The sequence below is a fragment of the Hypanus sabinus genome, chromosome 6 (genome assembly GCF_030144855.1).
Source record: "Hypanus sabinus isolate sHypSab1 chromosome 6, sHypSab1.hap1, whole genome shotgun sequence".
Taxonomy (NCBI): domain Eukaryota; kingdom Metazoa; phylum Chordata; class Chondrichthyes; order Myliobatiformes; family Dasyatidae; genus Hypanus; species Hypanus sabinus.
Window position 1 is genome coordinate 151,918,884 of NC_082711.1, and position 27,612 is coordinate 151,946,495.

The following is a 27,612-nucleotide window of genomic DNA, read 5'->3' on the forward strand; positions in this document are numbered from 1 at the left end:
CTTAAGTTTCACATGCTTGTAGTCATCGAATTAACCACAATACATTTCATAATGTGAATTTCTGCTAGATCTTGCTCCTTGCCACTGACATGAATTCATTCCATGGGCCACGGCATTTCTTCTCTACAAGAACTGTGCTGTTCTCTCCAGCGGCGCTGTCCTCCCTTCTCTTGCAGACTTTTAGCTGCTGTCCTTTCCCATCCCCACACTTGCTGGATCTCAACCAGAGATTGCACCCACCAAGGTCAGTAATGCTACTGGTGGCTCATATTGTACTTGTGGGCACCCACGCTTGCAGGTGAATCTATTTACTTGATGCAAGCCCATTCTTTCATGTTTGCATGAGACCTTCTTTATATCATCCCCAATTTAGAATGTACTTAGAAGTTCTTGTTTAACTGTGGACAGTGCTGGGAATATAATAGTCACTAAGAGACACGGAGAAACACTAAAACACTTGTATCTTCAAAGCCAAAGTTGAGTTTATTGTCATATGCACAAGTACATGAATTCGCAGGTGCAATGAAAAACTTAATTGCAGCAGGATCATGAGTGCATAGCATCATATAAGAATTTTCTCAGGAAAAGCATAAAGATAAATCATGCACCATTTTAACAAGAAAGAATACAAATAGAATTTTACAGCTTTTAATCGATTTTAATCGATTTTACAGCTTGCAGCTAGCCTCCTTTCCCTCCCCCCCCCCCCCCCACCTTTTTATTCTGGCATATTCCCCCTTCCTTCTCAGTCTTGAAGAAGTGTCGTGGCCCAAAACGTTAACCGTTTATTCATTTGCACAGATGCTAGCTGATCCTGCTGAGCTCCTCCAACATTTTGTGTGTATTGCTTTGAATTTCTGCAGACTTTCTCGTGTTTAACGCCTATCTTTGAGCAAAGAGATCAAGGTCACCATAGCATTGTTAAAATGTAGGGATTGGTTGGTTCAAGGGCTGCATAGTAGAAGGGAAATAGCCTGTATTTGAACCTGGCGGTATTGCACTTCAGGCTTCTGTACTTCTGGCCTGCTGGTGGTTGTAAAAGATGGCATTGTCTGGATGGTGGGAACCATTGATAGTAGATGTTGCTGTCTTGAAGCAGCACCTCGACCAATGGAGGGGAGTGATGTGCCTATGCTGCGTCACCTACTTTGTTCTGGCTACCCTGAGTATTTCTACAGTACATATCTCATCTATATAGTATATGTCACATGCTTACATGTTGTTCAGCCCTTTCATTTTGTTTGATGCCCTTCTTGGGGTGGTTTGCTTCCCCAGCAGATTTCTGGATTCTGAGATGGTTCTTCTACGGGCAGCTGTCAGGGCAGAGGTTGTGCCTGTGGAGTGGTGCGCTTCTATGCCTTCGCCATGCTTGGGCTCAGATCCTTAGCACAATCTGAATGCTCCTCCTCCACTTTCCGTGTTTCAGGATCAGCATTTGTCAAGGTTCAGTGGCATCCATCAAGAAAGCCTTGAGCCCATCATTTAATTTTTCCCTCTGTTCGCCTTTTAACCAAACTTCCCCTGGATCCTTTGTGGGAAATCCAAGAAGGAAAATCTAAAACATTGTTACAAACACAAGAGATGCTGGAAATCCAGAGCAACACGTATTTAGCAAGTCAGGTACCATATATGAAGGTGAATAAGCAGTTAATGTTTCAGGCCAAGACCCTTCATCAAGACTGGAAAGGAAGGGGTCAGAACTGTATGTTTCGATGTCTCCTTCTTGGGCCCTTAGCTCCCAGTGGAGCATGGGCCATTGGTGACCTCCTGTCTCCATCGTCCAAAGTCAACAATGTGGTTGGAGTTCATCAATGTTTCTGTAATCCATTGTTTCTAACGCCCTTCCCTTGGACAACATTGGTGGCATGGAGAGGGGAGACTTGCAGCTTGGGCAACTGCTGGTCTTCCATACAACCCTGCCCAGGCTTGCACCCTGGAAACTTTCCAAGGTGCAAATCCATGGTCTATCGAGACTAACGGAGACCTACTACTACAATTCATTGTGGATCCACCGTACAGAAGATTGGCCTGTACATCTTCACCCAGAGCCCTGTTCGCCAGCCTTACCCATTTCCACCTCTTACGATGTAAGGTTAGACTTTGAAAAGTGTTTGTTTTGATGAACATCTGATTATCAATAAAAATGAATAATGAATAAATCTAAATCTATTCATGGTGCATTGTGCCTAACCAATCTTCTGTAAGTCTCAATCTGCCACATTTGCATTGAGGAACCATTCGCAGAAAGGGTTGACTAAGCTGAACAAAATACCGTTCTAGTGAAGACGAGAAGCTTAGTCCCTAACAGCATCAACTGGTGCACACACAACAGCTAAACGTTTCAGCTAGTTGCTGATTACAAGGTGACGATGAACCACAAAGTGAGCAGCTCCCATCACCTACTTCATAAGATCCACATGAAGACATGGCAGGCGCTATAGTTTCCACTGGACTATATCCATCACATACACTTGATCAGTTGAATATGGTTATTTGAAATTATTGCACAAACTTATCTACTTCATAATGGGCATAGCCCAAAGATGTTTCAAGCTTTTGTGACCAAGATACTACAAGGCTTTGGTCAATGACTCAACATCAGAAAGTAGTTGTGTAACTAAAGTAGTGTATTAATAACCACCAACAGTGAAGATAATCCTTAATTAATTGGAATGTTCTTGCAGCTATACAAGAATACTCAGAGTTCAAAAATAGTGATTGTAAAAAGAAACAATCTACCTGAGATATCAGCCAAATAAAATTCAAAAGCAACAGCACAGAAAGCAGAAACCATTCAAGATTGTAGAAGTAAGCTATTAAAGATACATTTACAGTAACAGAAATGAATGATTAGTCTTTTGCAAAGAGTAACATTTCATTATTGTGAGAAAGAGACTGATAACGCATCAGTACTTAATTGAACTAATTCATAGTGAAACTTGTTTGGTCCTGCACTACAACGTCTGTACTATTATAGAATTAAGATCTATCTTCCCTTGTCATAGTTGACTAGAAAAATTAGTCTCAGATAATGGTCCTTCATTTGATATATTGCTACCACAATGCTACCTGAAACAAAATGGAATTAAGCACATACGTATTTCACCATCCAGTATCAAAACTATTGCAGAAAGATCAATAAGAATTGTCTGGAAGTACTGAAGAAATAAATGTTGCAAGGGCACTCAAGTTTAACAATGGGACATTGATCAGCAAACATTTTGCTGAACAACACCACTGAGGGAGAGTGGAAGAGAAACAGTTGAAACAGAAATTATGACCCAAGAGAGGGAAAGAGACATTTCTACAAGGTGATAGAGTTTGAATGTTCAAGAGTTGAACCAACAGAGTTTGTGGAAGAACCAAGACAAGATTCTGTCAAACTGTGTCAACAGTGCAAATTCCTTTGAGAAAATCAAACAGCTTAGGAAATGTTGAAAGCTTAAATCTATAAAAGTGATGTGAAAATATTTTTTGTTTTCAAAGAGGAGTAAAATAAGTCAGTATACTTCAACATGTGACATGTATCTATGACAGATGCGCACATGTGCAGATTAGTTGGAAAGAGTTGGGTGCAATACAATGCTCTTCCAATAGCAATTCTCCATGTCCTTTAGTGACTTATTATTTTCCTACTAGTGCACACCATTGAAATAAGCACCCACACATTATAATGGAAGCTACATTAGAAAGCTTTCTACAATCCAAACATTTCTCCCTCACCTTCCCCCAGATTAGTGGACCACTGCACCAACTTCCCTCTGCAATCTGTCCTCACTTGACAATTGATTATCAGTCCCTAAAAAGTAAGAACTTCTTCTAAAACTCTTTACTGAACAGAATACTTCTGAGATGCAAATACCTTCTACTTTCACTCTTCAGGGAGAGAACAAAATAACATCCTCCTGACCATCATCACAAGCAAACAGAAGTTCCATCAACTCCTTTCTTTACTTGTACTACAAATAACTTACATGCTTACACCAAACCTTCAGATATACTCAATATCAAAATAGTAGCATTTCCATAGTAACTGATTCATAAAGCACATACATTTTGCTTTATCTTCTGTTTACATGTTCCTCAGCTATGCCAATTTAGCAAACAGGCCCTAAGTAATAACTCCTGCAAATAACACTTAAGCTAAGAATATTACAGTTATATTGAGCAGACTAAAAAGTTGGAAAAAGGGCCAGATACATTTAAACTTGTGAAAGATATCATTATCAAAATTCATGCTTTCTCATGAGCTTAAAATTCATGGCACCAAACTAATAATACATATTTTATAACATAAAATTAGTGGCAATTAGCTGCTCTCACAATACATGGAACTTCATTAGTGGTTTTGGTTTTTATTAATTCATTTCCCTAACTGTATAAATACCACGGAAATGAGTTATCTTTACATAGTCACATTGTTACAATTGTTCAAGCTCAACACAAAATTAAATTAGAAATAAAAATGTGTGTTGTGCACGATCACAGAGGCGTTAAAAATATATTTTTAGCTGCTGTCCAAGTGAGTAAAAATAGTAGCCTAAGAATAACAATTTGGATGTGAAATGCAGACTTGGAACCTTTTTTTTAACATTAGAGCATTAATGAGCACATTTTTTTGATTCTTCATTATGCCTATAATTATGCTGCCTACGGTCTTTTATTGCCCATTTAAATTTCCTGATGACTTTACCCTACAAGATTCCACTGTGTGGTGTTCTGTGCTGCTAATACTTCTTCAGACAACAGTTCGTCAAGAGAAAATAGATTGCTTCTATAGTTTTAGTAGGTGAAGATTTGCTAAGTTTTCCTATCAGCTACATCAGTTGCATAGGTAAAATATAGGGGCATAGGAAAATCAGTAAATTATTTCTAAACAAATATTGTGGGCCCATATCCTTGCATCCACACTTGTCCATCCTTCTGCATCTAAATGTAGTACCACATAAAAGTGCAATAAATCCACTTATTTGGAAGGGCTGCATGATTCTGGGAGTGTTAAGGTGTTCCATCAGCAGTTCTTCTTCCATCCACGAATTTAACAGCACTTTCTAAAAAATATTCTTTGTTATTTTTCCTACCAGTTCCACAAGCACTGTGCCATTTACCAAACCTCGGGCCACAGGCATGCAAATGCCTGAGAGTGACAGAATGCTGATTTATGTCCATGGCTCCCCACGCAGCAAGTTCCCAGTCTGCCCCAGACCATCTGGCTGAGGTGTTGAGTAGAGACGAGGGAATTATTTTTATTCATCTTTCAGGGCAGCAGATGAGTGATCATTAGCTCGTTCTCGCACACCTCCAGTTGACAGCTTGTAAAGCACTCCTGGCAGGGACCCCAGAGCAGTCCACCTGTGCACACATTTCAACCAAGGAACAACCTAGCTCATGGATGAATCATTTACAAGAAGTGGCGCTCGTACTTCCCAGTGAAGGATGTCTGTAAAACTTAATTCCTATTCATTTCTGAACAGATATCAACGTGTACACCTTTAAGAACATTCATTTTGATTTTATTATGTTTACAACTCACATTTTGAACATCATCACACTGAGCATTAGTATTCACACTTTATTTATTTTATTGCTTCCCTGATTGTTGCAGCCTTCACTTAATTGCAAAGGTCACAAAATACTTCTGGATGGGGAAGACTATTTGTTTAACATTTGCATATTAATGCAAACACACAGTAAAAGCCACATTTTTATTAATTCAAGTTTTTGCCAAAGTTATTCAAGGTACATGAGGGACAAGAGCCTCAGGACTCACGCCACCGGGTTCAAGAACAGTTACTTCCCAACAACCATCAGGCTCTTGAACAAAAATGAATATCTACACTCACTTGCCCATCCATTGAGATGTTCACACAGCCAATTATCTCACTTGAAAGGACTCTTTACCTTGTTATTTCATGTTTTGGTATTTATTGCTATTTCTTGACATATGCATTGGCAAAGTTTGTTGTCTTCTGCACTCTAATTGAACTTCCACTGATCCTCTTATAGTTTTGATTCTATAGATTTGCTGAGTCTGCCTGCTGGAAAATGAGTCTCAGGGTTATATGTACTCTGATAATAAAATTTACTTTGAACTTTGCACTTTGAGTGAACAGAAAATAGTGTTTGAAGTTGTCAGATAAAGTAGTGAATATTTCTGTTAGATTCTGTCACATTGATAAACAGGTTAAGTACACAGGGGCTTCAGATAGCTTCATCCTTAAAGGAGTGACTTTGCTCTGCACCTGAAGAAGAATGACAGAAGCCTAATCTACGTTCTTTATCATTTTTAGGTGATTTATATTACTAGAAAATGTGATCTGATCAAATCTGACAGGATGTGTACCAGTTGCCATCTTAGAGTCATAAAGTCATAGAAAAGTACAGAACAGTAACAGGCCCTTCAGCCCATCTAGTCCATGCTGTATCATTTAAACTGCCTATTGCCATCAACCTGCACCAGGACCATAGACCTCCATTCCCCTACCATCCATGTACCTATTCTAACTTCTCTTAAACATTGAAATTGATCTTGCATGCACCACTTGTGCTGGCAGCTCATTCCACACACTCATGACCATCTGAGTGAAGAGGATTCCCCTCATGTTCCTCTTCAGCTTGGCAGAGAGTTTACCAATCTTGTAGCATGTATTATGGTACAAGCCAGTGTCCTATGCTCGTGTCATCTCTGCCTCAGATTTTTGTACTTCCTGCTCAAGCCTGTTTCACCTCACACAATTGAATATTCAGCTAAACAAAATGAATATTTTTAACAGTATCTGTGCTGTTTAGTTGCTGCATTCTTTCCTCACTTCCTTTGGGAGCAAATTTACAAGCACTTTGAAGATTCCTATATAAGTGTGATTTGAATGGCATATTAATTTAAAGTTTAAAGTAAATCCAAGCACCATATACTACCCTAAAATTCATTTCCTAGTAGGCAGTCACAGTAAGTAACAAAGATGCACAATGGAATCAATAAAAAGAGCACGCAACAGATTAGGACAAGCAATCAATGTTCAAAAGACAACAAACTGTGTAAATATAAAGAGAAAATATAATAAGTAAATAAACAATAAATATCGAGAACATGAGTTGTAGAGCCCTTGAAAGTGAGTCCATCAGTTCCGTGATGGGTAGGTAAAGTTGAGTGAAGTTATCTACTCTGGTTCAAGAGCCCTGACAGTTGAGGAGAAATAATTTGGGTCCTGAGGCTCCTGTACCTCCTTCCTGATGGCAGCAGTGAGAAGGAAGCAGGGCCAGGATGGTGGGGACGCTTGATGAAGGATACTACTTTCCTGCAACAGCACTTTTTATAGATGTGCTCAGTCTTGGGGAAGGCTCTACCTGTGATGGACTGGGCTGTATCCATTACTTTTTGTAGGATTTTCCACTCCTGGGAATTGGTATTTCCATATCAGGCAACCAGTCAGGATACATTCTACCATTTGTCAAAGTTCTAGATGATATGCCAAATCTTCATAAACTTCTAAGAAAGGAAAAGCTGCTGACTTTCTTGCCTGATCCCCATGTCCCCATGTGTAAATATATATATTTATTTATTTATTTGTTTGTTTGTTTGTTTGTTTGTTTCCATGGGATCCAAATATCTGTTGATCTCAACCTCAAATATACTAAGTGACTGAGCTATCACAGAATTTTGAGATTAAGAATTCCTAAGACTTACAGTGTTCTGCATAAAGAAATTTCTCCTCAAGCCAATCAAAATTATTGAGATAAGAGTTACAGACAGAACTTCAGTTGTCTGGGACATTATCAGAAATGTGTGTAACCTAAATAAGTCTTCCTTGCTTTTTCATTCCATTACATTTCATCTTATCTCCTCCCCTATCCCCATTACAAATTTGCATGCTGCTTGCCTTCCTAATAGTTTGTGGACCTAATATTTTACTGTAATTATGTATGCTCTTTGGATGAAGGATTAACTTCAGCTGAAGCAGAGGGGCCCAGGACCAACAGTGAGGAGAAGGCCAAGGTTTGACCGATTTAAGTGCTGGGCCAAATTGGAAAGATTGGCTCTGGGCCTGAACTAGGTAATGGGTCCCAGGACCAAAAGCACATTAAAGGGGCAGTGCCGAGCCCAAGAGAGAGGAACAACCCACAGTTTGACCAATTTAAGCACCAGGCCGGATTGAAAAAGTCAGAGTGTCAGGACCGTAGGCGAGGGACGGGCTGGTTCAGCTCACTGATCCATGAGGTTTCCTCAACCCTGTGCTGAACTGAGGCTGCAGCCTGCAAGTAATGAGCTCCTGGATTGGCTGTAGTGATAACTGGCTTTGTGGCTGTGGATCCAACTTCAGTCCTCAATGGCATTTGCTTACATTTATCGGGTAGATGACTTGTTTTTTTTCTGGCTATTGAGAGTTTGATGGTCTCCTTTTTTAAATGGATTTCTGTTGGATTTCTTTCTTTTGTGGCTGCTTGTAAGGAGATGAATCTCAAAGTTGTATATAGTGAACTTTGATAGTAAATGCACCTTGAACTCTTTTTCATTATTTTTCCCTGACCTGCTGAGTGTTTATAACATTTGCTGGCTTTATTGCTGAATTTCAAATGGCGATTCCTTTATTTTCATGTATAATTGTATTTCTTGCTTTTGACTGAACCAACTTACCCAGATCCATTTGCGCACCAGCATTTACTAGTCTCTCACTGTTTAAAATATGAGGATTTTTTTATTCTTCATACCAAGGTCATAACTTCAGATGTCTGCGCCCTCACCTCCCCTAGCTGATCTCCATCTGCCATTTTCTTTCCCACTTACTTAACTCAAATCAATCTTCCTTTTGCAAACTCTTTGCATTCTTCTCACAACTCATTTTCCCACCTAACGTGACACCATTAGCAAACTTGGATTTGTGATACTGCCTGTTCATGTAAGCCATTGGTATAATCTGTGAATATCTGAAGACCCACTAGAAATCCCTAATGGTAAAGCTTTAGTCTTAAGGCATACCGACTCATTCAGACCCACCTTTCTATTCATTAACCAACCCTACTATTTTCACAGATCCTCACTGAATAACAGTTCCCTGTGCAACAATATGAAAGTCCTGTTGAAAATCCATATACAATCTCCCTACTGGTTCCCCGTCATTTGCCCGATTAATTACACCTTTAAAAAGCTTTTAGATTTGTCAGGCATGATCTTTCCTTCATCAAACCACATTTCCTTTACTTAATAATATTGTGATTTTCTCAAGTATGCTGTTGCTACATCCTTAATGACGGAATTCATTTTTTCAGCAACTACAGACATCAGGCTAACTGGTCTATAGCTTTTTTTTCCTCTCTCTCCATCCTAAGTGGTACATTACATTTACCATCTTTCAATCTGCTGGAACTGCTTTAGAATTGAATGACATATAGAATGGCTCAAAGTAGAAGCCAAACTATATTGAGCAGAATGAACAAACACGAGGAAATCTGCAGATGCTGGAAATTCAAACAACACACACAAAATGCTGGTGGAACGCAGCAGGCCAGGCAGCATCTATAAGGAGGAGCACTGTCGACGTTTCGGGCTGAGACCCTTCATCAGGACTAACTGAAAGGAGAGATACTAAGAGATTTGAAAGTAGTGGAGCGAAATGATAGGAGAAGACCGGAGGGGATGGGATGAAGCTAAGAGCTGGAAAGGTGATTGGCAAAAATGATACAGAGCTGAAGAAGGGAAAGGATCATGGGATGGGAGGCCTTGGGAGAAAGAAAGGGGGAGGGGGGAGAACCAGAGGGAGATGGAGAACAGGCAGGGTGATGAGCAGAGAGAGAGAGAGAGAGAAAAAACAAACAACTAAATATGTCAGGGATGCGGTAAGAAGGAGAGGAGGGGCATTAACGGAAGTTAGAGAAGTCAATGTTCATGCCATCAGGTTGGAGGCTATCCAGCCGGTATATAAGTTGTTGTTCCTCCAACCTGAGTGTGGCTTCATCTTGGCAGTAGAAGAGGCCATGGATAGACATATCAGAATGGGAATGGGATGTGAAATTAAAATGTGTGGCAGAATGAAGTTGTTTTTAGACATGGGTGATCCAGTAGGCCTCACTTGGAGAAGTGAGCATGACTGGGGAATGAAGATTCATCATCTTGAGCAAGAAGTTTTTCTCACTTGTAGAGATGAACAAAGATTTGGCATTCAGCAGAAGAAGTCCATGAGTATAAAGAAGCAGGGTTTAGTACAAACAGGAGAAAATCTGCAGATGCTGGAAATGAAGATAACACACACAAAATGCTGGAGGAACTCAGCAGGCCAGGCAGCATCACCAGAAAGGAGTAAACAGTCAATGTTTCAGGCAGAGACCTTCATTAGGATTGGAAAAAAGAAATAAGAAGATGGCGGGAGGGGGAGGAGGAAGTACAAGGTAGTGGGTGATAGGTGGAATGGGAGAGGGGGAAGGGGGAAGTAAAGAGCTGGGAAGTTGATTGGTGAAAGAGATAAAAAGCTGGAGAAGGAGAAATCTGATAGGAGAGGACAGAAGGCCAAAGAAGAAAGAGAAGTGCCAGAGGGAGTTGGCAGGCAGGTGAGGAGATAGGGTGAGAGGGAGAAATGGGAATGGGGAGCGGTGAAGGAGAAGGAGATCAATTACCAGAAGTTCAAGGAATCGATGTTCATGCCATCAGGTTGGAGGCCACCCAGATGAAACATAAGGTGTTGTTCCTCCAACCTGAGTGTGGCCTCGTCACGACAATAGAGGAGGCCATGGACTGACATGTTGGAATAGGAATGCGAAGTGGAATTAAAATGGCTGGCCACTAGGAAATCCTCTGTTCCTGGGGGATGGAGCGTAGGTGCTCAGCAAAGTGCTCTCCCAATCTATGTCGAGTCTCACCGATATACAGGAGGCCACACCGGGAGCACCGGACTCAGTAACTGACCCCAACAGACTCGCAGGTGAAGTGTCATCTCACCTGCAAGGACTGTTTGGAGCCCTGAATGGCAGTGAGGGAGGAGGTGCAGGGGCAGGTGTAGCATTTGTTCCACTTGCAAAGTTAAATACCAGGAGGGAGATCAGTGGGGAGGGATGAGTGGACAAGGGAGTCACATAGGGAGCGATCCCTGTGGAAAATGGGAAGGGGGGGCGGGAGAGAAAGATGTATTTTGGGGTGGGATCCCATCAGAAATGGTGTAAGTTACACAAATCAGAGCTTGTCCGCATTTACATTGTGGGAGCCAACAGGTGATGATTACATTGCTGGAGCAGTGTTCTGAAATCACAAATCACCAATGGCCATTTGGCACAGTGAAGGACATCCACATAATTTGGGTTGTCAGTTCACTGCTGTGATTTCAGCATCCAACCAGCATCAACCGTGCTGTTGTCACATCACCACCAGGCCCAATATGGTGAGCAACTGGGTCAATTTAAAGCATCGAAGTGCATTTATTGTCAAAGAATGTATAAATTACACAGCCTTGAGAGTTGTTTGCTTACAGGCAGTCGCAAAGCAAGGAATCCGAAAGAACCCAATCTAAAAAAAAGACCAACCCCCAGTGCCCACATAGAAAGAGAAAGGAAACACAAAACAATCATATATACAATAGAAGTGAGCAAGAACAACAGCATTCCGAACCGAATTGAGTCCTTAGATCCAAATTCCCAGAGTAGATCCAATGCTCAGTATTCAGCTCATCATGTTAGCAAGGCAACTCACCACAAAGTTCGCAGAGGTGAAGCACAGCAGCCGGGGCCGTCTCACAAGCATAGTTTCATGGTGAGGGAAGCCCCCAGATTACCTGGGTCGGCATTTAAATTGCCTGAACCTCGCACTAGGACCCAGGGCCTCTCGCCAGTGAATCGCTCCGGGCCTAGATTTCACCGCCGAAGGAGCCGTTCTCGACCGCTCCAAATCGGCTCAGCGCCCAGACTGATTCAGACTCGCCCGACTCTTGACACCCTGCCTTTCCAGTCCATATGGGGTGGCATTTAGGTTCTCCAACAGTGGATAGTACCTCACGTTAGGACCCAGGCCTCGCTGCTGAGAGTTGCTCTGGGCCTTGAACATACCGTCCATCAATTCGCCTCAGACCTGGACTTAGCTGCCAAAGAAGCCATTCTTGAACTCTCCAATTCGGCTCAACATTTAGAGTGATCCACCCTTGTACCCAGGTTAGTTGGCCAGGCATCGGAAGTCCTCCATCCTGCCTTTTCCCCTCTGAGTCGTTCACTCCAACCGGCATTGATCCAACTGCAAGTGCATCAGTTTTGCAGTGCACCAACAGGGCTTATCCAAGGCAATCTGGGGCCAGTTCATGCTGGCCATCTCCATGCCTCATCTAGGGCAGACGTTGCTAGAAATGGTTATGGTAAAAAAAAAACAGAGATCTTTGCAGCTTGCTGGTGGAACATGGGCGGGAACAAGAACGGGAACAAGGGCCCAGGTTCTATGAAATAACACAGATGACCTGCACATATATGACACCAAGAAGGAGGAAGATGGAAGTGACCTCAGAAGTGATAGAACTGTATTGGTCAATGCCAGGAGTGCAGTGCCTGAGGAGGCAGATGCAGCATCTTAAGAAGTTCAAAGTACAATCAAGGTCAGTATACAGACCTTCAGATCAAATCTCCTTCCCCACTAATGGTGAACTAGCATCACACATTCTGCCATGCACCTTCCCCACCCAACTACTCCCTCCACATCAAAAGGGGGTTCCATGGCAACAATTGCTTAGCCACTCAAATCCCTCTCTCAGTAAGAGAGAGGCTACATATGACAATGTGTGGCCTGTTATAGAAAAAGTATGATTAAATATGATCACATACTCAATCCTAATCAGAGACCTCACAATGAATGATTCAGAAACAGCTTCTTCCCCTGCACCATCAGATTTCTGAAAGGTCCAGACCTCATTGTTCCTTACAATTCATTTTCACAAATTAGAGTAATTTTAAGTATTTACACTGTACTGCTACCACAAAATAAACTCATCAGAAAGACTGGATCTGTCCTTGGCTACAACCCCAACTCTTTTGAGTTAGTGGTGGAGAGGAGGTCACTAAACAAACTATTATCCATCATGGACAATCAGGCACGTCCTCTCCATGACCGACTGAATAAGCAGCAGAGAACCCTTTCGAACAGACTCACTCAGCTCCGCTGTCACAGGATCGTTACAGAAAATCTTTCACATCATAGTGCAACAGTCTCTGTTTAATTATTTCATACATTATTATTGCACATTGGTAAATTATTGTGTATATTGTTATTCTGTACTTTATTATTAGTTATTATTATTAATTATTATTATTGCTAAGTGTTTTTTGAATGGTGCGGCTGTTACAAAATAACTTCCCTCAAAATTGATCCCACTCGAGATCAATAAAGTACTTATTATTTTTATTATAACAATAAATTTCACATAATTTAAATCAGTATAATAAATCAGATTATCAAAGTGATTATGAATCCTTTTCTAACTCATCCTATAATTTCTTATGATTTACGAACCATGGATTATGTAGCTCCTTACCTCTCATGTCCCACCCTCTCTTCCCAGTTCTACCCTTGTGCATTCTTGCTTTCAGATACCCTGGAAGGCTGAGTGTAAAGATGAGACTGAATCTGAATCTGAATTTGCAACCACTCGCTCCAAGAGGTGAGGTTGGCATGTTGCAAGAGTCCCCTACTACCTCAGGAGGGCAAGAAGATATTCAAGAGGTCAGCCCACAGGAGGAAGCTAATAAATGTGCACAATTAGGTTCTTGACATATTGCTACACCTGCAGACAGCATGAATCTCATTTCAAAGGGTATAGAGGCATTCAGATCCAAACCCACACAACCTTTGCATAGAGCTTGAAAGTTAGCCCTTCCAATGTGAAACTAAAGACCTGTTCCATTTTAATACTTGCATTTTGTTCAAACTTATTACTGACAACTTATTCATCCTTTCAATCAAGTAATGCTTCCTTTGCCCTAGTCCTAGTGAGACGTATTTTAAGATGTCTTTTTTATTTTTCATGCACCTATAATGTAACGATACTTCATTTTGGCAAACTTCTGAAACCTAACCCTGAAATGTTTGATGTGCTAATTCTCTTACCATCATGCAGAATTTGATGGCCAAAATCTCAGGCGCTAACAAACAGTGCTGCAGAAGTTTAGGCGTCCATCGTGCAAGCTCCCACTGCTGCTGTCATCCTCCAACAAGTCACTGGGATTGTTGGCCCAGATGAGTGGCCATAGCTCCATTGTGCGTGAATCCGCTGTCCTCACCATTGCTATTCTTGTCAGCCAGCTCAGTTTGCTGGCTTCCTGACCTGAGCACTCTAATTCAGTGGAGTCCAGAGGAGGCAACAGCCTGGAAGTGATGTGCAAAAATAGCAGGGCTGGAACAATGAAAGAGGAATGATATAAATGAGAGAAGAACATCTTCAATATTAGATTTTTACCTTGGCTTCAAACAAAGTGTAGAAGTATGATCAAACAAGGAAGCATTCATTGAAGGGGCTGGAGACAGGTCCTGTAAAAAATATATATTTCTGTCAAGGTCATGTTAATTGTAACACGTGGTTTACTGTTACCAGATTCCCCCGCCCCCCCCAGGAATACACTGACCGACAGTACTCAAGTATTTTGTTTCCTGAATCAGCTGAAAATGTTTAACCTTGTCAAGTTTTTTTCCAAAGGTGTGTAGATATGTAAGCACTGTTGTCTGCGAATGTTAGAAATATTATCTGAGAGACTGCATCAAATTACACCGGCCCAGACAATTTATAAATGTCAACTCAAACATTGTAGGAATGCATTATTAAGTCAATCTCAAAGCATATCGGAACTGCAGCAGCAAAAATGTGTCCTGCTGCTGGAACAACCAAGTGGTTTATGTGTTACAGACATTACTCGATTACTCAAATAGCACAAGTCATGCCTTTCAGGGATTTTTAACAATGCAAACATATACAGTGCATAGAAGATTGATTCATTAAAAGTAAGCTGCCTTATCCAAGTAACTACTGAATTAAACATCTTCTCATCTTTGATTTTACCGGTTAATTTGTGTTAATAGATTTTTTGGCAAAATAATGTCAAGTTTTATTTGAATGTCATTATTTTTGTACAATAAAACCTCAACAATACAAAGAGGAGATACCCCATGAGCTGCGGATCAACAGTGTTGCTGAAGAAGTTGCTTCATTACCCGCCTCTTGTAAACCCACCTGCTGATTCCCTGTCAGCAGTTTTGCACGGTAACAAGTTGTACTTCTGGACAACCATTAGCACAGCAAAACATTCCAAGGTTTCTCATGGAGAGGTAGCTAAGTAAATATAGCTCTGAGTTCAGAGGATGTTATCTAACAAAAATTAGCACTGGGACACACAAGGAGATATTAGGGTGGAGAGATGGGTATTAAGGAGAGTCTTATATAATGTTAGAGTCATGTAGATTTACCGGGGAGTTCCAAAGTTTGTGGATTTGGAAGATGAAGGCATGGCTGCCAGTGTTGCATCTGAAGCTGGAGTTTTGGAAAGGGGTAGATATTGTCAAGGTAGACACAGTAGAGTGAATCCAAGTAGAGATTTGAAAATAAAAAGGATGAGAATTTTAAAATGGGGACATATTTCAATCCTGGTAACCAATGGATGTCAGTCAGCCCAGGGCGAGTGTGTAAAGTGTGTCCCAATGCAGGGTCTCATTCCCAAAATGTCAACACATCCTTTTGCCTCCGCAGATGCTGCTTAACTCACTGACCTCTTCTAGAGGTTTACGTTTTGCTTCAAATTCCGGTATCTGCCATCTCTTGTCTTTCCAGACAGATGAATGAGAGATGGTACAAGTTAGGATACAGACGCCAGAGGTATGGAGGGCCTCGAATTTACAGAGTGTGAGAGAGAAAGGGGAGTGCAGTCAAAAGGATATTAGAATAGTCGTCTGGTGTTAAACAAGGCAGTGATTGAAGGAAATATCAACAGATCATAAAAAAAGTTCAACAAGCAATGAACAGTCTCATATTTAGGGTGATAGTAGTAAGTTAAAATAGAATGGAACTCATTCCCCATATTGATCTGCTGACAAATGTACATCTGACTTCACTTTTCTGAATTTACTGTTGCTGAATCCCAATCCTAAATGGTGTGTGTGCGTGTGTGTGTGTGTGTGTGTGTGTGTGTGTGTGTGTGTGTGTGTGTGTGTGTGAGTGTGTGTGTGTCTGTGTGTGTCTGTGTGTGTCTGTGTGTGTGTGTGTGTGTGTGTGCACGCGTCTATGGACCTCACATAACATAATGTATCAAATGAGGCGGTATGGAGAAGCCCCACTTACAAAATAGCTTTAAAACATAGACAACTGACTAAGTCAAAACAAAGTTTTAACCCGCTGTGTAAACTGAATTCTTCAAAAAGACACAGATACTCATAAACATGTAAAGACAATAAGCAATCAAAATAAATGAAATACTTCAAACAAATTAGAAAAATTATATCATTTACAACATGTTGTAAACTATTAAGACCATAGAAACACTCAATTAATGCAGAAGAATATAAATTATTTTAACTTTATCCTTGCCCCTCTTTGTTAATATTCAGCACCTAGATAAAAGAGCTCACTGTCCATGAGGTAGGTCTCACATAGAACAGCCTAGCGTAGGAATAGGTCCTACAGCCTACAATGTGATACTGAACTAATTAATCTAGCAATTAAATTCCTAACTAAGCTAATCTCTTATGCCTGTACAATGTCCCTATCCCTCTATTCAATGCATATTTATATGCCCATCTAAGAAACTCCCGAATACCTCAATCATATTTGTCTCCACTACCACTGTTGGCAAGACCAGCTCAGTGCTCACAATCCCCCATGCAACCACCTGACGCCAGAAGAGTTAGAAATGTACTCACCAAATACTTTGACCCATAACTTACTGAATAAATAAGTATACTCACTTTGCCCTGTTTTCTGTCCTTGCTCGTATGAAGATGGTCTACCTATTTATGCAAGTACTTCTCTGACAATAGATGTGTAACAGCCTAATGTAACATTGTATGGCAATACAAGATAACACTGATGCAGACATGTTTTATACATTTAACAAAGTGCTTTATTAATGTAACAGAGTTAGTCAGTTTTTCAATGTTCGTCGTCAGCCGGGTCAATCTGTTCTAGTGTGGACGTAGCCTTAGGGACTTCTGTGCTTCAGTACAATTGACACATTTCTCAGTAAGGCTACGCCCACACTAGACCGGATAGTTTTGAAAATGCCGGTTTTGTGTAAAAACAATAGGCGTCCACACTATGTGTTTTTAAAAGTATCTCTGTCCACATAGAAACGGAGATTTCGGCGAATTTACTCCTACTGCGCATGCGCAGGACACATCTACCGAAAACAAGTGACATGTTTGGTGTTGAATCTCGCCGTAAAAGTGCGCGTTTATGTAGTTACGGACTAGAAAAACTTAAAATGACGGACAGCTGTTGGCTTTCGTGCAGGAGAACTTAAAAGTAAATAAAAAACAAACACTGGAGCGTATGGAGGCAACCGACAGGGAGTTCACAGACAGATTGACCCGGCTGACGATGAACATTGAAAAACTGACTAACTCTGTTGCATTAATAAAGCATCTTGTTAAATATATAAAGCATGTCTGCATAAGTGTTATTTCGTATTTCCATACAATGTTACATTAGGCTGTTATACATCTATTGTCAGAGAAGTACTTGCATAAATAGTTAAACCACAATCATAGGAGCAAGGACCGAAAGTGAGAATACTTATTTATTCATTAAGTTATGGGTCAAAGTATTTGGTGAGTACATTTCTAACTCTTCTGGATTCAGTCTCATTGCTGTCTGTTCTGAAATTGTTAGGTTGCATTCAAGAAAACAATGAAATTCCGTGCTGCTGTCACCACCTGTTCCGGCACGTCATGACAGCTCTTTTTTAGATTTCTCCCGTAATCCCGTCCACACTGCTCTGACCAAGCAGCGTTTTCAAATTTACACACTCTGGAGGGCGTTTCAGAAAATTTCCATTTCTGGGGACATTTTATTGTGGACAGAGGGTAAAAACGAAGAGAAAAGGCTTCAGTTACAGATTTATCCAATGTAGTGTGGACGTAGCCTAAGATTTAGTCAAAGTTTCAACATGGGGCAAATGCAGGAACCTCATTAGCTCAGAGGGTTAATATATTTTCCATTAATATTGCCATGAGTGGAAATCTTAAAGGTGTGATGCATCAGTATCACATAACTGATCTCAATCTGACAATGCATATGAAGTAGAGAAGAAAAAAAAGTATTCTGTTAATGTTGGGAACATTGGACGTACTATTGCTGATTTTATCTTGATATAGGACTGAAATCCCCAAGAGCGAGTTCTGGCAGGAGTCCTGGCCTAGTTGCTAGGATGAGTGCAGCATTTTGAGTGAATTGGATTCAGTCAGTGTGGTGGTCAGTAAGGAAGAGAAAGGCCAACATTCCTACTGTGTGTTAATCGTTAATAAATCAGAGTCGTTCATTTTACTAAGCCCAATCAAGCCCTGCTCCTCTTTGTTGTCAGAGTTCACTGGTTACCTGAACTAACGTATTCCTGCAGATTCCATCACGTAACCTCTTTCCTCCGACAGACCACCTACCAGTCAGCATGAGTTACAACAAATAAAGCCTTCAGAAATAAGTAGATGAAGCTTCTGAATGTCCTGTGGATTTCTCCCAGGTAGTCCCTCCTGCATCCATGATATAATGTTATAATTCTTGGATGCTCTGGGACAACGCTCCAACAATTGAGAGCTAAAATCACACTGGGCCGCAGCCTACAGACTGTTTACGTCACCTGACACCCATCACCTTCTGGCTATCCTTCCCCTCCCCCTTCCTTTTCAGTCCTGAAGAAGGGTCTCAGCCCGAAACGTCGACTGTTTATTCATTTCCACAGATGCTGCCTGACCTGCTGGGTTCCTCCAGCATTTTGTGAGTGTTGCTCTGGATTCCCAGCAGAATTTTTCATGTTTATGAGACCGATTTTGTTGTTAGTTACTGCGAAGCAGGTTGTGAAAAGGCACGTAAAGACTGATCTCTTCTGTCGCGCAGTTTACAGAACATTTTCACCAGGTTTTCCCATCGAACTCATACATGCTTAGGTTCAAGCTTCAGTTTATTGTATGTATCCAAGATAGAAGCACTATGAAAATTTGTTTTAAGCAGCAGCACAGTACATCATAAACATGATTAGCATAAGTCAACATGAACAAATTAGCATAAATTATACATGCACAACAAAATCCTCATAGCAACATTAGTAAAATTTGAGAGAAGAAAGAAATGCAGTTTAGTTGCTGCAATGTAACACGGTAGGTGCTGTCTCTGAAAGGGATGTTTCACTCCCCCAGTCACAAAGAGGTATACCAGTCATTGAATGGAAATGGGGTGGGAGGCTGCTCCAGTGGGGTTTGTACAGGCCAGAGAAGACTAATGCATGCTATTTGTGAATGGCTGGAGAGGAGCAGTAGTAATGTGATCACTCGAGTCGAGTACGATGTTCTCCTAAGGAGTTGAGGGATGGAGTCCCCTCATGGAGTACGCCCGTGTGCACAGGCAGCCACCTCATGGTCCATGACAGATCGGCTCAATGAGACTGCGAGCAAGGAGAGGCTGATGATAGGGCAAATTTGCAGCCAGTGGGATGAGCTGCAATGTAAAAAGGGGGATGAAATCAAAAAGGGTGATGAATACAGGACATAAGGTGTGTGTTTGAATGCACACAGTATACAGAATAAGGTAGAAGAACGTAGCACAGTTACATATTGACATGGATGATATTGTGGGCATCACAGAATCATGGCTGAAAGAAGATTACAGCTGGGAGCTTGATGTCCAAGGACACACATTGTATTAAAAAGACGGGCAGGTAGGCAGAGGGAGAGGGGTGGCCCTGTTAAAGAAATGAAATCAAATCATTAGAAATCTATCTAAATGGAGTCGTTAGGAAAAGGGGAAGTACAACGAGATCTAGGTGTTCTTGTACATCAGTCAATGAAAGCAAGCATGCAGGTACAGCAGGCAGTGAAGAAAGCTAATGGCATGCTGGCTTTTATAACAAGAGGAATTTAATATAGGAGTAAAGAGGTCCTTCTGCAGCTGTACAGGTCCCTGGTGAGACACCACCTGGAGTATTGTGTGCAGTTTTGGTCTCCAAATTTGAGGAAGGACATTCTTGCTATTGAGGGAGTGCAGTGTAGGTTCATAAGGTTAATTCCCGGAATGGCGGGACTGTCATTTGTTGAAAGATTGGAGCGACTGGGCTTGTATACACTGGAATTTAGAAGGATGAGAGGGGATCTGATTGAAACATATAAGATTATTAAGGGTTTGGACACACTGGAGGTAGGAAGCATGTTCCCACTGATGGGTGAGTCCAGAACTAGAGGCCACAGTTTAAGAATAAGGGGTAGGCCATTTAGAACATAGATGCGGAAAAACTTTTTCACCCAGAGAGTGGTGGGTATGTGGAATGCTCTGCCCCAGAAGGCAGTGGAGGCCAAGTCTCTGGATGCATTCAAGAGAGAGTTAGATAGAGCTCTTATAGATAGCCGGGTCAAGGGATATGGGGAGAGGGCAGGAACGGGGTACTGATTGTGGATGATCAGCCATGGTCACAGTGAATGACGGTGCTGGCTAGAAGGGCCGAATGGCCTACTCCTGCACCTACTGTCTATTGTCTATTGTCTATTGAAAGAGGTGACTTAGGATTGGAAGGTGTAGAATCATTGTGGGTAGAGCTAAGAAACTGCAAGTGTAAAAAGACCCTGATGTTATATTCAAACTGCGGAACAATAGCATGAGTATTGTTTCCAGTGATCAGAACACTGGAAAATGATGTCGGAGCGGTAGTAATGGGGAACAAGGAAGTGACGGATGAACTTAGGAAGCATCAATCTTTGCTGTGGAAGACACCAGCAGTATGCCAGAAGTTTGACAGAGTCGGGGGCAGAAGTGAGTGAAGTTGCCATTACTATGGAGAAAGTGCTTGGGAAATTGAAAGGGCTGAAGGTAGTTAAGTCCAGATGGTATACATCCCAGGGTTCTGAAAGAAGTAGCTGAAAGGATTGTGGAGGCAATGGTAACTAACTTTCAAGAATCAATAGATTGCGGCATGGTTCTGAAGGATGGGAAAATTTCAAATGTCACCTCACTCTTCTAGAAGGGAGAGAGAGACAGAAGAAAGGGAATTATAGGCCTATTAGTCTGACTTCAGTGGTTGGGAAGATGTTGGAGTTGATTGTTAAAGATGTGGATGTGGGATACTTGGAAGTTAATGATAAAATAGGCCAAAGTCAGCATGGTTTCCTAAAGGAAATATCTCTCCTTACAAAGCTGTTGGAATTCTTTGAAGGAATAACAAGAAGCAGAGATAAAGGATAATCAGTGGATGTTGTGTACTTGGATTTTCAGAATACTTTGACCAGGGTCACCAACCTTTTTTGCACCGCGGAGCGGTTTAATATTGACAATATTCTTATGGACTGGCCAACAGGGGTGGGGGGGGGGTGTTAATCACGACCGGAATATAAGTGATAAGTCAACTATAAGTCACTTATAAGTGGCTAATATATTCAATTTCATTTCTAAAAGGGTTTATCTAACAAATTCAATATTAAACACATAGCACATATCTTCCTCACATGAATATAGTGATAAGTCAATTATAACTCACTTATAAGTAAATAGCATCATAACATTTTAAGTAACATTTGGATCTTAAAACACACAGCGCATATTTTCCTCACATGAACATATAAAATCATTGCAACACACCAGTGAGAGGGCAAGGTAAGGGCCGGAGGTCCCCGTACCGGGGCCGTGGCAGTCGCAGTCTGGAGAAAGTGACCAACTGAGCGAGGAGTGCGACAGGGTGCATGCCCGCCCCCTTGTAGGTAGGTAGGATCTATCGGCCAACAAAAGTTTGGCTCGAGGGATGACTTTCAGTAGATCGCAGCAAGGTAGCTGCTCTGCTACTTACGAAACCCTGACCCCGAATTAGGTCGTCTGTAAATACTTTAGCACCAGGTTCCCCACGAACATTCGGTGTGCTAAACAGGTTCAGAGGCAGCGCCCATCTGTCCGCGCTCCAGGCCAGTAGCGTCGGCACTTCCCGCCGGCCGTGTGAGGCGGCCGGTTACCCGAGGCCAACCTATGATCCCTGTTGCGAGGTTATCACTGCATTTAGGCGGCTGATGACCTCGCATGGGTAATGACTTTGTGTGCTTAATGACCTTGCGTGCGTTCAAATTCAACAGTGGGCGTGACGGGGAATGAGGAAAGGTGCATCTGACTCATATCATTCCCTCGCAGCCCAGTAGCACATGCTTTACAGCCCAGTACTGGTCTGCGACCCAGTGGTTGGGGACCTCTGGCTTTGACAAGGGGCCATAGATGTGGTTGTTTAACAAGTTAAGAGCCCATGGTATTACAGGAAAGATTCTAGCATGGATAGAGTGCTGGCTGATTGGCAAGAGACAAAGATTGGGAAGAAAAGAGCCTTTACTGGTTGGCTGCCAGTGTTGGGATCACTTTTTAAGTTAACTGTCAATGATCTGGATGACAGAATTGATGGTTTTGTGGCCAGGTTTGCAGACCATACAAAGATAGGTAGAGAAACAAGTAGCATTAAGGAAGTAGAGAGGCTACAGAAGGTCAAAGGAGACTGGACAAAAAATGGCAGATGGAATACAGTGTCGGGAACTGTATGGTCATGCACTTTAGAAGAAATGAAAGTGCAGACTACTTTTAAGATATTTGAGGTGCAAAGGGACTTTGGAGTCCTGGTGCAGGATTCCCGAAAGGTTAATTTGCGGGTTGAGTCGGTGGTGGGAAATGCAAGTGTGATGTTAGCATTTATTTTGAGAGGACTAGAATATAAAAGCAATGATGTAACATTGAGGCTTTAAAAAGAACTGCTGTGGCCTCACTTGGAGTATTGTGAGCAGTTTTGGGACCCTTATCTAAGAAAAGATGGATGAAGGGGGTTCAAATAAGGTTCACGAAAATGATTCTAGCATTAAATGGCTCATCATATGAGGAGTGTTTGATGGCTCAGGGCCTGTACTCACTGGAATTTTGAGGAAGGAGGTGGGACCTCATTGAAACCTATCTAATGTTGAAAGGCCTCTATAGAATAGATGTGGAGAGGATGTTTCCTATAGTGGGGAGTCTTAGACTAGAGGGACATCGATTTTGAAAGGCAATGAGGAGGAATTTCTTCAGTCAGAGAATGGTGAGTCTGTGGAATTTGTAGTCACAGATGGCTGTGGAAGCCAAGTCATCAGGTATATCTAAGGTAGAGGTTGATTAGTCAGGGCATGAAGTGATATGGGGAGGAGGCAGGAGATTGGGGCTAAGAGGGAAGTGGATCTGTCATGATGAAATGGCAGAGCAGACTCAATGGGCCAAATAGCCTAATTCTGCTATATCTTATCATCTTAAGGTCCAGTGACATAGAACGTAAGATATCTGGGACCCTTCACTCCTGCAGCATTCCATCGCCTTCACTGCTGTTGAGATGTGCCATCCTCTTCCACCAGCTTCACCATTGAGGTTTTGATTGGATTGCTGTTTGTGGTGGACCTGAGGAGGACTAAGGCACCGGTGACCCCTGTTTCCATCCAAGGGGTTAGTGTGGACGTGGTGGAGGATTACAAATACCTGGGGATACGAATTGACAATAAACTGGACTGGTCAAAGAACACTGACCACATTAAGGGTCTACAAGAAGGGTCAGAGCTGTCTCTACTTCCTGAGGAGACTGAGGTCCTTTAACATCTGCTGGAGGATGCTGAGGATGTTCTACGAGTCTGTGGTGGCCAGTGCTGTCATGTTTGCTGTTGTGTGCTGGGGCAGCAGGCTGAGGGTAGCAGACACCAACAGAATCAACAAACTCATTCGTAAGGCCAGTGATATTGTGGGGGTGGAACTGGACTCTCTGACAATGGTGTCCGAAAAGAGGATGCTGTCCAAGTTGCATGCCATCTTGGACAATAACTCCCATCTACTCCATAATGTACTGGTTGGGCACAGGAGTACGTTCAGCCAGAGACTCATTCCACCGAGATGCAACACTGAAATTGTCACAGGAAGTCATTCCTGCCTGTGGCCATCAAACTTTACAACTCCTCCCTCGGAGTGTCAGACATCCTGAACCAATAGGCTGGTCCTGGACTTATTTCCACTTGGAATAATTTACTTATTATTATTTAATTATTTATGGTTTTATATTGCTATATTTCTACACTATTCTTGGTTGGTGCGACTGTAACGAAACCCAATTTCCCTCGGGATCAATAAAGTATGTCTGTCTGTATCTGCTACCTCCAATTTGACCTTACCACATGGGTGACCCTACCAGGGGCTAAATGCCAGATGGCTAAACTCTAGACAGCATCGCTCATTGGATATCAGGAACTCATAAAAGCCTCTCCACACAAGGTGATGGTCCTCGGAGAAGGAAGAGTCATGAGACCTGACATGTCTCCTGCTTGGAGGTTGCTAGAGTTGCAGTCTATCTATACACTTCTGAAGCTTGGGGGAGCCGGTAAGCAAGAACAACCTGCTCTGACCCTGACCACTCCAATAAAATGTCAGATGAAGCCTCCTTAAGAATGGAGTTTGGATGAGAAGTAACCCTTGAGATGAGGCAGAGATCAGCAGCTGGCTAGAATGATTCTGAGGGCAGGAAGCTAACAGAGGCCATGACCATGAACACAGTAGTCAAGACACATGGATACTTGGATACATGGCACATGGATACAAGGACTGGATACCGCAGAGATGTAAAAGAATGTATCTGGAGTGCCAGCACTTAACATATTGTGCTTTTTGGTGGGTTAGAGTTAGAGAAACCTGGATGTTGTGTGATGAAATAAGAACTGTCATTTTCAGACCAGTGAGATTGATTGTCTTATTTCAGATGAACTTTGCTTATTGCACAACTGTTAACATCATTTGAGGTAGTTTTACACCTGAAGAGGTTGCTAGACAGAATGAAAGCCCTGTTGAAAAATTAGGATTGAAATTACACCATAGGTGATAAGGCACTATTTTTATTGGAGTTATGTGAATGAATGTTTAACCTTTCGGTTTTCAATGCCCACTGCCTACAATTACCATCTCCGAAGCTGCAGGTAAACAGCTTATTAACAGCAAACAACAGCAACTCCTTCGGGTCCTGAGGGATGGGTAAATGGCAACGGTGAAAGTAAGTCAGCACTAGTACAGTGTATGGGCAATCAGTACAAATGTGTTAAATTATGAATGTTAGCAATACAATAATGATAAGAGCATTGTGTTCGTGCCAAACATTTTTTGCACACCGTTGCTTGAGATTGGACGAGTTAAATCAGGACGTTTTAGTCTACACAAGGCCCAGTCACAGTGAAAGAAAAAAACATTCCTAAACACTGCTTGCCACTTCATACAGCATGATGAGAAACAGGGTCAAAATTTTTGTAAGATTAGTGCATTTTAGCAGGGATGAATAAAATATTTGACTTATAAATAATGAAAACTGGTGCTGGAATGTTATTTAAAGGCTGAATATTTTATTGAAGTATATATACTAAACTGTCGGAGAATTTTTTTTAGACACCAACCATCCACAAAATCAACCTATTAATAAAACATTTACATTCAAATCTATTCATTAATTATTAAATACCTCTAAAAACAAACATGTGTGGGATATAAATTAAACACATGAATTGGGAATTGTGACTTATCTAAAGTAACACTTTGACATTGGGCTGTGTAAGTCACTGGTGGATGGGCTGTGTGCTTCTGAAGTGCTGCAGTGATTTCGTTTTCAGTAACCTGACGCTACTTGTAGCTGTATGAGAAAGTCTAATTATGTTTGTTTGCTTTGTTTTGCACTCCACACAGCACATTGCTGCCCTGAAAAGCTCCCACACAGCTTCTTCTTTTTTATAATTGCTCGAGGTAAATCTTTATTAAGTCGGATGATCATTCTGCGCTCAAATCTCCCATGTCTATCACACCTCTTTATTTATCATTAATTTCCGGTTGCATTCCTCAAGACATCAGCTCCTAAACGCACCACATATGCCTTTATTACTCACAACCTGAATGTTCCATTGCATTCTATGCCATAGAACAGAAAACAGTACAGAACAGGAACAGACCCTAATCCCACAACATCTGTGCCAAGCTTGATGCTTGATGCCAAATTAAGCTAATTCCCTCTGCCAGAACATGATCCATATCTTCTGTCCCTGTATATTTAATGCCTATATAAAAGCGTCTGGAATGCTACTATTGTGTCTGCTTCCTCTACCACCCCAGCAGCAAGTTTCAGGCACCTACCTTCAGTGTAAAACACTTACTCCGCATATTCCCTTTAAACTTTCCCCTTCTCACATTTCAACCCTGGGAAAAAATATTCTGGATGAAGATCTCTATGCTTCTCATAACTTTGTAAACTCCTGTCAGTTCTCTCCAAAGCCTCCAATGCTCCAGGGAAAACAGCCCAATTTTGTCCAATCTCAATGTTAAATCAAGCTCGATTTCAATGTTTCAGAGGAATTTAGACAGTTACATAGGTAGGGGTATGGAAGGTCATGGTCCGGGTGCAGGTCCATGGGAGTAGGCAGTTTAAATGGCTCAGAATGGACTAGATGGGCCAAAGGGCCTGTTTCTCCGCTGCACTTTTCTATGACCCCTTATAGCTAATACCTTCTAATCCAGGCCGCATCTGGTAAACTTCTGAACCCACTACAAAGCCTAGCAACCTTCCCGTCATTGGGCAATCAGATCTGCACTCAATACTCAAGCGTAGTCTAAGCAAAGTCTTACGCAACTGTAACATAATTTCTCAACATTTATAGTCTTTGCCCCTAATGATGAAGGCAAGCATGTCATATGCCTTCTTCATCGCTCTACCTACTTTCACTGCCATTTTCAGGGAGATATTGAAACCCAAGGTTTGTAAATTGATGTTGTAGAGGTGCTGCTATTAACTATCAGTACATTCCCCTTACATTTCATTGCAGAGGGTTGTCGATTCAACCAGCTCCCATTATAGACACAAGCCTTCCCACCATCGAGGACATCTTTAAAAGGTGGTGCCTCAAGAAGACAGTAATGACCCTCACCACCCAGGTACTCTTCTCATTACTATTATCAGATATTAGATCCTAAAGATCATAACTCAATGTTTTCGGAACTGCTTCTTCCCCTCCATCATCAGATTTCTTAAAGGTCCATGAACCCCTTACACTACCTCAGTATTCCTCTTTGGCACTATTTATTTATTATATTCTTACTGTAACATAGAGTATTTTTTTATGTCTTATATTGCACTGTTGCCACAAATCAACAAATTTCATAACATACTGCATGTGACTAATAATAAATTCTGATTCTGTTTCTGATTCAGATTCAAATTGCCACACACCACACTTCCCTGGATTAAACTCTGTCTACCATTTCTCCACCTTTTTTTGCTACTGATCTATATCCTGTTGTATCCTTTGAAGACCTTGTTCACTGAACATAATTCCACCAATATATTTATCATCTGCAAGCTTCCTAACCAATCCATCTACATTTCTGTCTGAATCATTCACATATATCACAGCACTGATCCTTG